We start from the raw sequence: 11641 nt of genomic DNA, 5'->3' as shown, positions 1-11641 counted from the left end.
CAGGCTCTGCGAAGGATTTTTTTCTTTTTCTTCATAGGAGGCTAGGGCTGCCAACACGTCTCTTGGTCTGTCTCCCGGTCTGGATCTTCTGGGACCCGCCTTGTGAATATTGTTCATACGAATGTCCTCCGGGATGGCTTCTGTCATACATTGTTGGACCAGTAGTTTTAGCTCTGCGTCTCTGTTTGTTTCTGACAGACCTTTGATCCTTATGTTCGATCTTCTAGAGTGGTTCTCAAGATCTTCTGCTTGAATTTCCAATTTCTGTGTCGCCATCGCAATTTGTTCCAGCAGCTATGAGGTCTGAAGGACATCGCTACTTACTTCAGATAGACCCTGTTCAGTGATGTCTACCCTATTGCTCAGGGTGTTAATCTCTTCGGTGATTTCTTTCAGGGAGCTTTTCAAATCTTCCTTTAGGTTTACCATTTGTTCCTAGAAGGATGTCGTCATCCTGTCTTCCATGCCCTTGAGGCATTTTTGGAGATCTTCTTTTCTGAAAGCCATGTTTCTGTTCTACCTTTGGTCTATTTTCTGTTGTTGTGTATCAGTCTCATTCAGTGGCTCTTCTTCCGTGTTCTGCTGCCAATATTTTTTCAACAGGCCTCTTTCCGTTCCCCAAGTGGCTCCCTGTAGTGCTGAGGGTTGCTTTCCTTTGGGTCTTGGCATCTGAAAAGGTTTTGTAGCTTTATGCCGGCTTTATTTGCATTTTATGGTCTAGGACATAAGGTTGCAGCTATGCCCGACCTTAAATTACCACCCTAGGGGGCTGCTTCCTGGTTCTTTCGTTTGTGTGTTTGCAATTTGCATGTGGCTCTCAAATTCCAGTTTAGGGTGTGTAGGTGGATGCTTCTCCTGTTGTGTCCTTTTAACTCCTTCCTGTGCGCAGGTCTCGTATTTGCTATGTTTTTACAGTGCCTTATGCCGAGCTTGTTGTCTTTCCCAGCCAGTGATGCCCTGTTTGTTGGGTGAGTAATATTTCTTTCACTATGTCCCTATTGGGAGATTCAGTTTCGCTTCTGGCTGCCTTCTGGCTCTTGTATGTATACGTCTCTGCGTTTGTACTTATGCCTAAGCAGAATTTTAGGGTCTTTTAAGCAATGCCTCCCTCTCCTGGGGAGTTTCTGATAGGGTTCTGTTGTACCAGTTGTTGGCCTGGATGAAGGGGGGTGACTGGAGTGAGATTGTGTTCCTGCTATATTGTTTCCCCCTATGATTAGTCCTTGGGGCAGGCTGACTTCTGTGTGTACAGGGCTCTAGGTGCCCCCCAGGGTCTCCTTCTCTCCCCAGGCGTCAGCATTTTTCCCTCTTTTCTTGGCTCTGCAGCCTTGATTTCCTTCTTGGCCACCCTGATCTATAATCTGAGGTCTCCCACTGCCCTGAAGCTCCTCTCCTACTGCGCCGCACCTCACAGCCCCCTCGCTCTGTCCTGGGTCCTCCGTCTGGGTCCGTCTCTCTCCCGTAGTCTCTGCCTCGCTCCCTCAATCCCGCAGTCCTTCTCCTCACCTCACACTACCCGTGGGTAGATGGTCTGCTTGCCTGCTACACCGCTGATTCTTCTGGCGTGAATCCCCGGGTCCAGGTTCGCTACTTGCCAATTGGGTTCGGCTTTGCTTCCTTGCTGTGTCGGGCACCGTCTCCTCCAGACAGTGGGTCCCTGTGGGGTCGGATGACTCCTCTATCAGGCTGTCCCGGCTCTGCTGCGGTGCTGTGCGTGGCTTGCTCGTCTTCTTCGCTCATCTGTCAATCAGGGTGTCCATGGGGGATGGTCTCTGTTGACAGGTTATATATAGAAGTATTTCCCACCTTCTAAGGGAGTGTTCCGATCCTTTCATTTCACCTTTTATCCGTTCGATGTTGCCACCTTTAGGTAGGCCGCAACGGAGTGCGGGAGAGTGCAGCTTTACTCCCGGGCGGCCATCTTGGAATCCCCTTGAGAGTGAATTTAATATGGCCATGACATAGATTCAAATATTGAAAGAAGTAAGTCAACTCAACGAGTGTATCTTTTGTTGGGGAGGCATGGTATCACAAGTATGACACTGTTACAAAAGATAAAATTTGTAAAACCTTTATTAAAGTGTCTGGGTCTGGAAAAACTCCTACTTTGCCCTATAACTACGATGGGAGTAGTCTCAACCATCAAACGATAAACAAAACGGTCCTAGTGGAGTCGGTCAAATCAAAATGGCCTATGCTAAAAAAGAAAAAACAAATGCCTGCTCTACCTCTGGTACAAAAAGTGTATAAAGGAGATATGTATGTATAGGAAAATCAGTGTTTAAACAAAGAATAAATGTGGCAGAATCAACTCTCCTCCCCACGTTAGGCAGCACGGAATAGGGCGGTCCCTGTAGCAGGATGACGCACACTGGCTCTGGGTTTTAACACAAACAGTTCAAAACGTGGATTGAGGCCCACCTGGCCTTCCATTTTAAAGTCTTTCTTGCCAGCCTTTCAAACAAGGTTCAACAAAACGTTTGCACTGCTCCCCCTCTGTCAGGCCCTGGCCTCTTCAAAACAAAAGTTCAGGTTGGTCCCCCTCTGTCAGGCTCAGACCTTTCACAACAAAAAGTTAATGAATCCTAGCAGGGGCTTCCTTCCCCAAGCTTATTACACTTCGGGTCTCTCTCAGTCGGGCTCAGACAGCTTTCGGATGTTGAAGACTTTCTAATGTGCGTGGCTTTCTTTACAGACCTCTGCAGGACCACTTAGACTCAAAGTTCAACGTTCAGCTTTTTACCATTCCCTTCTCTCTGGGTTAATTTTGATTACTTCGCTTTTACAGTTCATTCACTTTATCGCTACAAACAAAGTACCTTTCACTGAGATTTTCAAGTGGGCTACTTCCCTTTGCCGGACCACTCTGTTACTCAATATTGCTGATCTCCCAGCTGTCCTTACTTAAAAGTTCCTTCACAGGTCTGCCTTTCCTCGCGTCTCATCCACACGTGCAGCTTTCACTTGCAATATAATGTTGTAACTTCAATGTTTCCTTAACACACACCGGTCAAGTTTGACTTCGAGTAAGTTTGACTTCGCCCCAAAAGTTCTGCTCTTACTCGTGTTCTACCTTGCTCCCAGTGTGTCTATAGGTTCTGCCTTTTATTCTTGTGAGGAGAGCCAATTGGTATCAGGTGTATGAAGTCAAGTGCCTGACCTGATTAGTGGGACATGTCCAGTGCGAGGCATAAGAGTTAGTCTTGATACTATCAGTCGCCCAGTGTTTGTGTAGAAAGGGGTAAGGCTGGGGGAGATGGGACATCAGATAATCATAAAAAATAGGATGGATTAGTTGTACAAAAAAGGTGGGAATACCACATCTCACCATCGGTTGTCTCACCCCCACTTGATGAAGACCCCTCACCCAGGTGATCCTCCCGCATTGGTCCACCCACAGGGTCTGGATCCAAAGCTGCTGGCGGTGCCCTGGCCACCTGAGAGAGATCCCCAGCGACTAGCAGGTGAGACACCCTTTGGTTTCTCACATACCCTTCGCCTATGAGATGTAACCGCATCTGTTTCACAGGGAAACTGGGAAAGGAAATCTATGTTCCCCTGTTCTTTACCTTTTCGGTGTTCCACAGTGACAGTCGGGTTGCAGGTCTAAGAACCATCGCATGACTCGAGGGTTAGAGTCCTTTTGTTGGCTTATCCATACCAAAGGTGAGTGATCGGTGACAAGTGTGAACTTTCTCCCTAGAAGATATGAATAAGGTTAGCCTCGGCCTCACTATAGGCTAGTGTTGTGGCAGATTTAGTGGTCAAGGAACTGATATTTGAGAATGACATATTAGGGGACCGGGGTGCAAACATGCCTGGTGTGCCAACTCAATGGGCCTCATTACGAGGTTGCCGGTCAGGTAACAATGGTACCGGTAAGCTTGCCGGTGCCATTTTTAACGGAACGGCAAACTACGAGTTTGGCGAGCGGGTGTCTTTCAGCCCGCCAGGTCTGACCTGGCGGGTGGAATGGCACCCGCTCGCAGAACTCGAAGGATGCACCGGCACCATTCATGAATGGTGCCGGTGCATCCGACCTCCCCATTCTCATTGAGTCCAATGGGAATCAAATGGGAATGGGGAATAATAATCAATGGCACCCAGCAAAGGGCCATTACCAGGTCTGCCGGGGCTGGAATGCCCCGGTAATTGCCCATTGCCGGGTGCCAGTAAATTCATGACTCCGGCGGCAGCCATGCCGGTATTTACAGGCATGGCTACCGCCGGTCTCATAATGAGGCCCAATGGCTGAATAACAAGACGAGATATATTGCACAATGCACACCTTTTGTGGTGGTATTTAAGAGTAATTCTGTAAGGTAACTGTTATGTTGGGGATAACTGTAATTCAAGGTGCAGGGGAGAAGACATATTTGCACTCCCTAAGGTGTACAAAATCCCTACAAACTGAAAAGTAGCCCAACTTACAGGGGTAACCCTTTAATTATATGGGTACCCATAATCACGCTCACACCAGATTAAAGTTCACCCCTCTAGGGAATTAAGGCCAAGAGTCTTATCTTGCAAGGATAACAAATTTAATCACACAGACATGAGGATGGGGTGGCAAAGAACTCAACTCCCCGAACGGCATTCTGTCCCACTTCTGTTCCTGGCTCTTGCAGACTGGTGCCAGGCAGGCAGCTTAAATACTCGACTTGTCAATGGATACTGGCATGGCACATCCAAAACTGTCCTTCCTCCCTTACAAGGGGTGCTACAGTCTTCCTTCCTGCATGGCCGGGTTTCCATTTAGGACAAACTACTTAACCTACTGCTGCCTATGCAAGAACACAATTTAGCTCCCGTTTATCATCATGTTGCTACTCATGAACATTTATATATAACCACACCTTCATGCCACACTCTGCACTCAATATACTCATATTTTCTCTGGTCCACTAATTCCCCTTAAAACCTTATTTTCCCATAATGGTGCATGTTGTGCATTAAGCATGTACACTCCCCTATTCTTAGTATGCATGGGCTTTTGATGGACAGGAAACAGCTGCTTAGTTACCTTGTGCTATCTTCCAGAGTTAACCGAGCACCATGTAATGCCTGTAGCCTATTTGTAGCCCAGGCTGCATTCCTTTTGGCACAGAGCCTACTTCTGTCCTGCGTTGAGAAAAAATAACTATAATTTAACATTTTTACAAATGTATTCAGCGAATATCTGTTTGCACCTTATATTTAAATACTAACTATCTTCATTTAGGGCCTGGCCACGTCTGTGTGCGATTAGATTTGCATGAAAAAAGCTTTCTCAGTGCTCTAATGCTTAGAGAGGTCTTGCCTATTTGTAAAGTGCTTTGGAAGTGCAGGAAGGCGCTAGCTCCTCCTCAACAAAACCCACCTTTTGGACCAATAGTGGGAGTCACAGAAAGTGCATTTGATCCCCTTAGCCATGTATCTTGACACGGCTCTACAACCTCTGGTTCAGCAGACATCGACCTACCTCAAAGACACATCACATTTCCTATTGTTACACAGTAAACTACAGCTCTCTGACCCAGATCTGATTTTATTCTCACTGGATGTCAACAGGCTCTACACCTGCATTCCCCATGGAGAAGGTACTGAGGCGATGGAATGGTACCACTTGCAACACAAATGTGTCCAAATTCACAAAGTCTTTGACATTGAATTGATCAATATGATGTTATATAACAACTACTTTAGCTACGATAGTACATTCTTTTTGTAGATAACAGGAACATCCATGGGTTCAGCCGTTGCACCGACCTACACGAACATCTTTGTTTCATTTTGAAAAAATTACATCCTCAACTCAGATCCATGTTCCTCTAAGAGCATCTTTTGGAAGGAGGTACATAGATGACGTGTTTGCAATATGGAAAGGCACAGGCATTGAGTTGACTCAATTTCTTGAATATTTGAAGCTATGTCATGATCTTATTAAATTCACTCTAGAGATAGGAAAACCCAGCATGCATTTCCTTGACGTTTTGGTCACCTACTTCGATATGATGCTGTTCACTAATATATACAGAAAGGCCACCAACGCAAATAACATACTGCACTTTGGGAGTTTTCACCCATCCCAGTTTAAGGCATCTCTACCATACAGCCAATTGTTTAGGCTTAAAATAATAGTCTCTGAAGCACTACAAAGGGAATATGACATCATGCCAGAGAGGTTCCAGAACCGTGGATATTTCTCTGAAATACTGGAGAGTGCGATCTCCAGGGCAGAAATACACAGAAGACAGGACCTTCTCAGACCTAGCTTTTGGATCCTGACCCTGGGGTAGATATGCGAGGGAGGATCATTTGGGTGAAGGGAACCCGGGAAGTACGGAGAGGACATCCTTAGTTGAAGCATGGTATCCCACTTTCTCTTTTCAGAATGAACCCTATATCCCTCAAGCCTTTATCAGCTACTGTCAGCCCTTTCCCATTACTTCCCTCCAAACTGTCCCCCAGAAACCCCACCTCAATACTGGGAGAAGGAAGAAACCAACTAGGAGGACTTTTATGCTTGAGCTAAAACATGGCGCTGGTGCGCAGTGCAATCTGGGAGCGCTTGGAGCCATGATGGATATTTACTTCATGTCGCAGTGAAAAGCTGTACTCATTTTGCTGAGAGCTAGATTCACGATGCTGAAGAAAACATGCTTTCCAAACCTGGTATGCAGTCAAGGACATTTCTGCTGGGAAAGCTAACTTTGTTATGTCTTGTTATGAGCTATGGGACTGTTTTCCGTGGTGCTTGTTTTTAGAGGAGGGAGGGACTTTGCTCCTTGAGGTTACTGTCGGTTGACCCAGCTGGCAACCAACGGCTGCTCATCAATGCGCAAGGGCGTTGCCAGAAGGTTCGAGAAATCGCCACCCCTTTTTGAAGGGTGCATATATGCAGAAAATCATGCTACACAACTTTGCCACCTGTGACAGTCGGAACGGTATCTAAGCTCTTAGATGCCCATGTGGGAAATACTATATGGGCCAGACCATACGTAACGCAAAAGAGCTGTGGATGGAGCATACGTTGAACATTAGAACAGCCAATGAAAAGTATCTGGTGCACAGACACTTTGAAGAACACCACCACTCAATTACACAGATGAGATGCGTTGTACTTGAGGTAGTCCAAGCCCTACCCAGAGGGCGAAACTTACATAAGACACTATCATAACAGGAAGTGCAGTGGATCTGTCATCTAGATGCTATTTCCCTTTGGGTATGAACGAGGAATTTTATCTGGGTCCTTTTCTATAGACATAGGCTCTTGTGCCATACCCTCATTGAGGCCCTAATGAGGCATACTGCTCATAATTACTCATACCAGATATTTCTATGTTCCATTTTTCTTAGAGTCTGATCAACCAATGTGCCTGTACCCGCACACATGAGTACTACTCACTGAATTGTATTTACTGTATAGGATCCAGGTTGCCAGAAATAGACTTCGCTCTCTGAGCAGGTAGCCCCAAATATGTTGCAATAAGCGCCTGGACTGTTCCACTATACAGCAAAGATAAACTTTTATACCACTGTCGATATGTAGACCAGATGCTTTGCTGCATACTTTGTAACCTCATCACACAAGTACCATATTACCCCCTGCCATAAGCTTGTCACTTACCTAGGCTTATCTCCCCAGGTATATACCACATGCTACTATTTCTATCCCTTTCCCCAGTTACTTGCTGATCCCCTACCTCACGATCTACTTGAAGTCTATCAGTTTCTACATAGAATGCCCTGCTACTAGGTGCATTTAAATTCACTTGTTGGATTACTATATCCGTTAGGCACATTGCTCCTCCTGGTTAACCTCATGCTACAATTTCTAATCCTTTTCCTTAGTCACTTGCTGATCTGCATATTCACGATTCCCCTGAAGGTACACACAATTGACAATTAGGTTATGCATTTTAAGCCTTGCTATTGGAAGCATTTAAATTCACATATTGGACTGCTAGATCCATTGGGCACCATGTTGCTAACCTAGGTGGTACAACTGGATGTGTCATTATAATGCATCATTATTTGGTTACATAACCACCTTATACATTAGGTACCGGTACCTGTCACCATTGTAAAGCCTTCTCGGGCTTGATGCCACACACTGATGCCCCCATTAGCTTACTAATGGCTGTTATACGCAGCTGTGTTTTACCACACCAAATAAAATATTTACATTGTGATGTCAGCGCAGGGATAAGCAATGACGTAATTTAGCTAAATTAAAATCATATGTTCATGTCACAGTGATGTTCTATTTTTATAAGAAACCCCAGTTCTATTTGGTGAAGTGTCCTTCAGAAAATCTGTGCAGGTTCATAATGCTTTTTAGTCTGTCTGCCCACCTTCCAGTAATGACTGTATTGGGTCCTATGTTGAAATTGCTCCCAGAAGAAATAAAGTGTTGTATATGTCAGAATGTTAACTTTTTTTAAACTGTGCGGAACATAATGACTGAAAGCTCCAAATTAGGCCCTGTATATATGGTACATGTAGGAGATTACGTTCATAACTTCGATTCAAATCAAAGTGCTCTTATTTCGGAAGTACTGTAAAAACTTGCACTTGACACTTTATACAGTCTGGCTATTCGTAGAGGCAACGTTAGACTAAAATGTTTTTACAATTAAATGAAATGTATGAGCAGGCACAGTATATTTGAAGACAGTTTTAGGATGCAATTGATTTTGTCAATTCATTTAAATTTAAAAATGGTAATGAATGTTTGAGTGTTTTTATGAATGTCTTATGATGGAATTGTATGAAGATTAAGTAGATATTATGTGTCGTGTATTATGTTTAGGTGTGCTTATTAATAATGTTTAATTGTATTCAAATGTGTAAAGTTTTAAACTACAACACATTAAAAAAATATGCAAAACAAAGGAGGGTCTGGGAGTCGCTCTACCAGCACGAACACAGCCCAATGACCTGTTCTTGGGTGAATTACCCCTGGGAGAAACTCTACCAAGTCTTTAGCTCACTGTCCCTTTCACAGAGAAGAAATTTCCCTGCATATCATCCTTTGTCCTGCCCAGGGGCAGTCCAGCACCAGAATGCTTGGCAATTCTCCTCTGAACAAGAGTACCAACAGCAACCCCATACATGTGTTTCAGCCTTGTTGGGCATCATCAGTGAGGTGGAGCTGTACCTCTCTAAGAACAGTGAGCAAAGGGGTCCACGTCTGGATCGCCCTGGTAACTTAGGTTGAGACCCAAAGTTAATTTATGCAAAACAAAAGGGGGTCTGGGAGTCTCTCTACCAGCACAAACACAGCCCAATGACCTGCTCTTGGGTGAATAACCCCTGGGAGACACTCTACCAAGTCTTTAGCTCACAGTCCCTTTCACAGAGAAGAAACTTCCCTGCATATCAGCCTTTGTTCTGCCCAGGAGCAGTCCAGCGCTGAAATGCCAGTCAATTCTCCTCTGAACAAGAGTACCAACAGCAAACCCATACACGTGTTTCAGCCTTGTTGGGCATCATCAGTGAGGTGGAGCTGTGCCTCTCTAAGAACAGTGAGCAAGGGATCCACGTCTGGTTCGCCCTGCTAATTTAGGTACATGGTGTTTGTTTAGAGAGGCAACCTACATATTGACTTACCCAGTAGCCCAGTGGCCAGCCCATTGATACCCTCTCCTATGTATATCCCCATGGACATATGATGTAAGGCGAGTCCTCCTTTTACATATCAACAATATTCCTATAGTTATTCCAGCCAAGAAGTTGGTTAAGCCACACTGCCAGTTCCTCTTACTCCGTTGTTAATAGCTATAGGGTTACTGGAATTTGACCTGCCCACTAACACAGCGGCAAGTTCCTTGATACTTTTTCCCAGAAATATCCCCAAGGACAACTAATCAAAGGTATGCCCTTTTTATTAAAATCTCACATCCTCCTTTGCAAGGTCACTCGATAAATTGGTTAACCAGATTTGCAGCTCCCAACATTGGTCTTACCTCATGGTTTAACCTCATGGCATTCCTCAAATTCATGGACTGTAGATCATATGGACTATGAGAATTCAAGACTCACTTTCCTCTAGTCCCTACCATTGAGACTATAGAAGCATATTATTCCAAATTGCCAAATTAATTATCTTTCATTTCACTCTCCCCAAGTTGAACACTGTTGGGAAGGAGATGGTCCTTTCCTACCTACCCCCCTCTTCGCAGCCAAGGTAAATAACACACGTGTAAGCCAAGGGGGGAGACACACCCACCCCCATGGTACACACCCGTGCGATCTAACAAAGAATTACACGTATAACATAGCCTATGCCCCTGCTATGAGACACTATTTTGTATCAGACCAGATGCCATCTTTTACTAGGGACAGGCCCCAGGGCAAGTGCCCATCCATCTCCACTAAACTGTCCGTGCCCTCTCAAACCCCCGCCCCGCCAGCGACCACCAGCTCCGTCCCCCCAGTCCCTCTCGCCCAGATACACATCTGACCCATCGCCTTGACCATTCCAGAACACCCACCCCAGATGTAATACTGTGCAGCAGTGCATTCTCCCAAAAGCAACACGTCAGTTCGTATCATGTGGCACCAGGGAACATAGACGGGAGATCAAACCCACGAGAGTGACACCGGGAAACATGGTATGCAGTATCAAAGAAGCCCTGAATGTAGAGGTTGGCATGCAAATATATTATTCCCTGTTTCTCTAAGTACCCCCATTCATGCAATGATCAGGTGTCCGCCATTAGTCTTGTATTATAACTTCCTGTTGTTTAGCTTAGATAGTTATGTGTCGTTTATTGGCCCTGACCTTCACCGCAGAGATGAGCCCAACTGACCCACGTGCACCAAGATCGACTGGGAAGCCACAGTCAATGATGCCCTGGCATCCCTATGGAGCATGGCTTAGTATATGTCTCCAGCCAACCAACTTTGTCTGCTCTGTACCCTATGCATTACATCACTGATGACGCTTAGTCCCTTTTTAATGTGCTGCCTGTGTAATTTGTAGCAGAGCGCTCTCGGGCAGCAGAGTTCTTTGCTGGCATTGTTTATATGATATAAACTTTGTTATCCTTGCAACCTATCTCTTGGTCTCATTCCCTGACGGGGTGTGTTATATTATTGTTGCATCATTATTGGGACATGTGTATGAGTGGGTGCCTTCAACACTTAGCCCTAAACTATTCTGCTATCTTGTGCTGTTTGGACCATAGAAGCGGAGAGGTAAATTACCAAGCTTACAGTACCACCTTGCTTTATTCAAAGTTGTATTTGATTTTTTATCTTTTTAAATCTCATGCCAACACATTGCTGGATATTCTATCTTAATTGTTTGCAGACATTTGGATGAACTGTACCCCGGATGAAGAGATGGATATCTGGAAACACGCTGGATCATTACTAACATTTTACATTTTATTTAACTATTTTGAAATGTTACATTGTAAGAGTTTTTTTCTGAAAAAGCAGTGGAATGTATACAATCATTGGATGCATTAGACTCCTCTATATATTTAGTCCTATTATCTGTTTAAAGGTTTGGCCTGCTTGGCCCCAGATAGTGTGCAGGGGGGACTACATTCTTGCTCTCATTTGTACAGTCCATGTGCCAGGACAGTGTCTTCTCCCCCACACCTTGAATCACAGTTATCTCCAGCATAATAGTTACCTTACAGATTTA

Source organism: Ambystoma mexicanum, chromosome 4p (genome assembly GCF_040938575.1).
Source record: "Ambystoma mexicanum isolate Mex_15411 chromosome 4p, UKY_AmexF1_1, whole genome shotgun sequence".
NCBI classification, from domain to species: Eukaryota; Metazoa; Chordata; class Amphibia; order Caudata; family Ambystomatidae; genus Ambystoma; species Ambystoma mexicanum.
Note: the sequence above shows the minus strand (reverse complement) of the source record.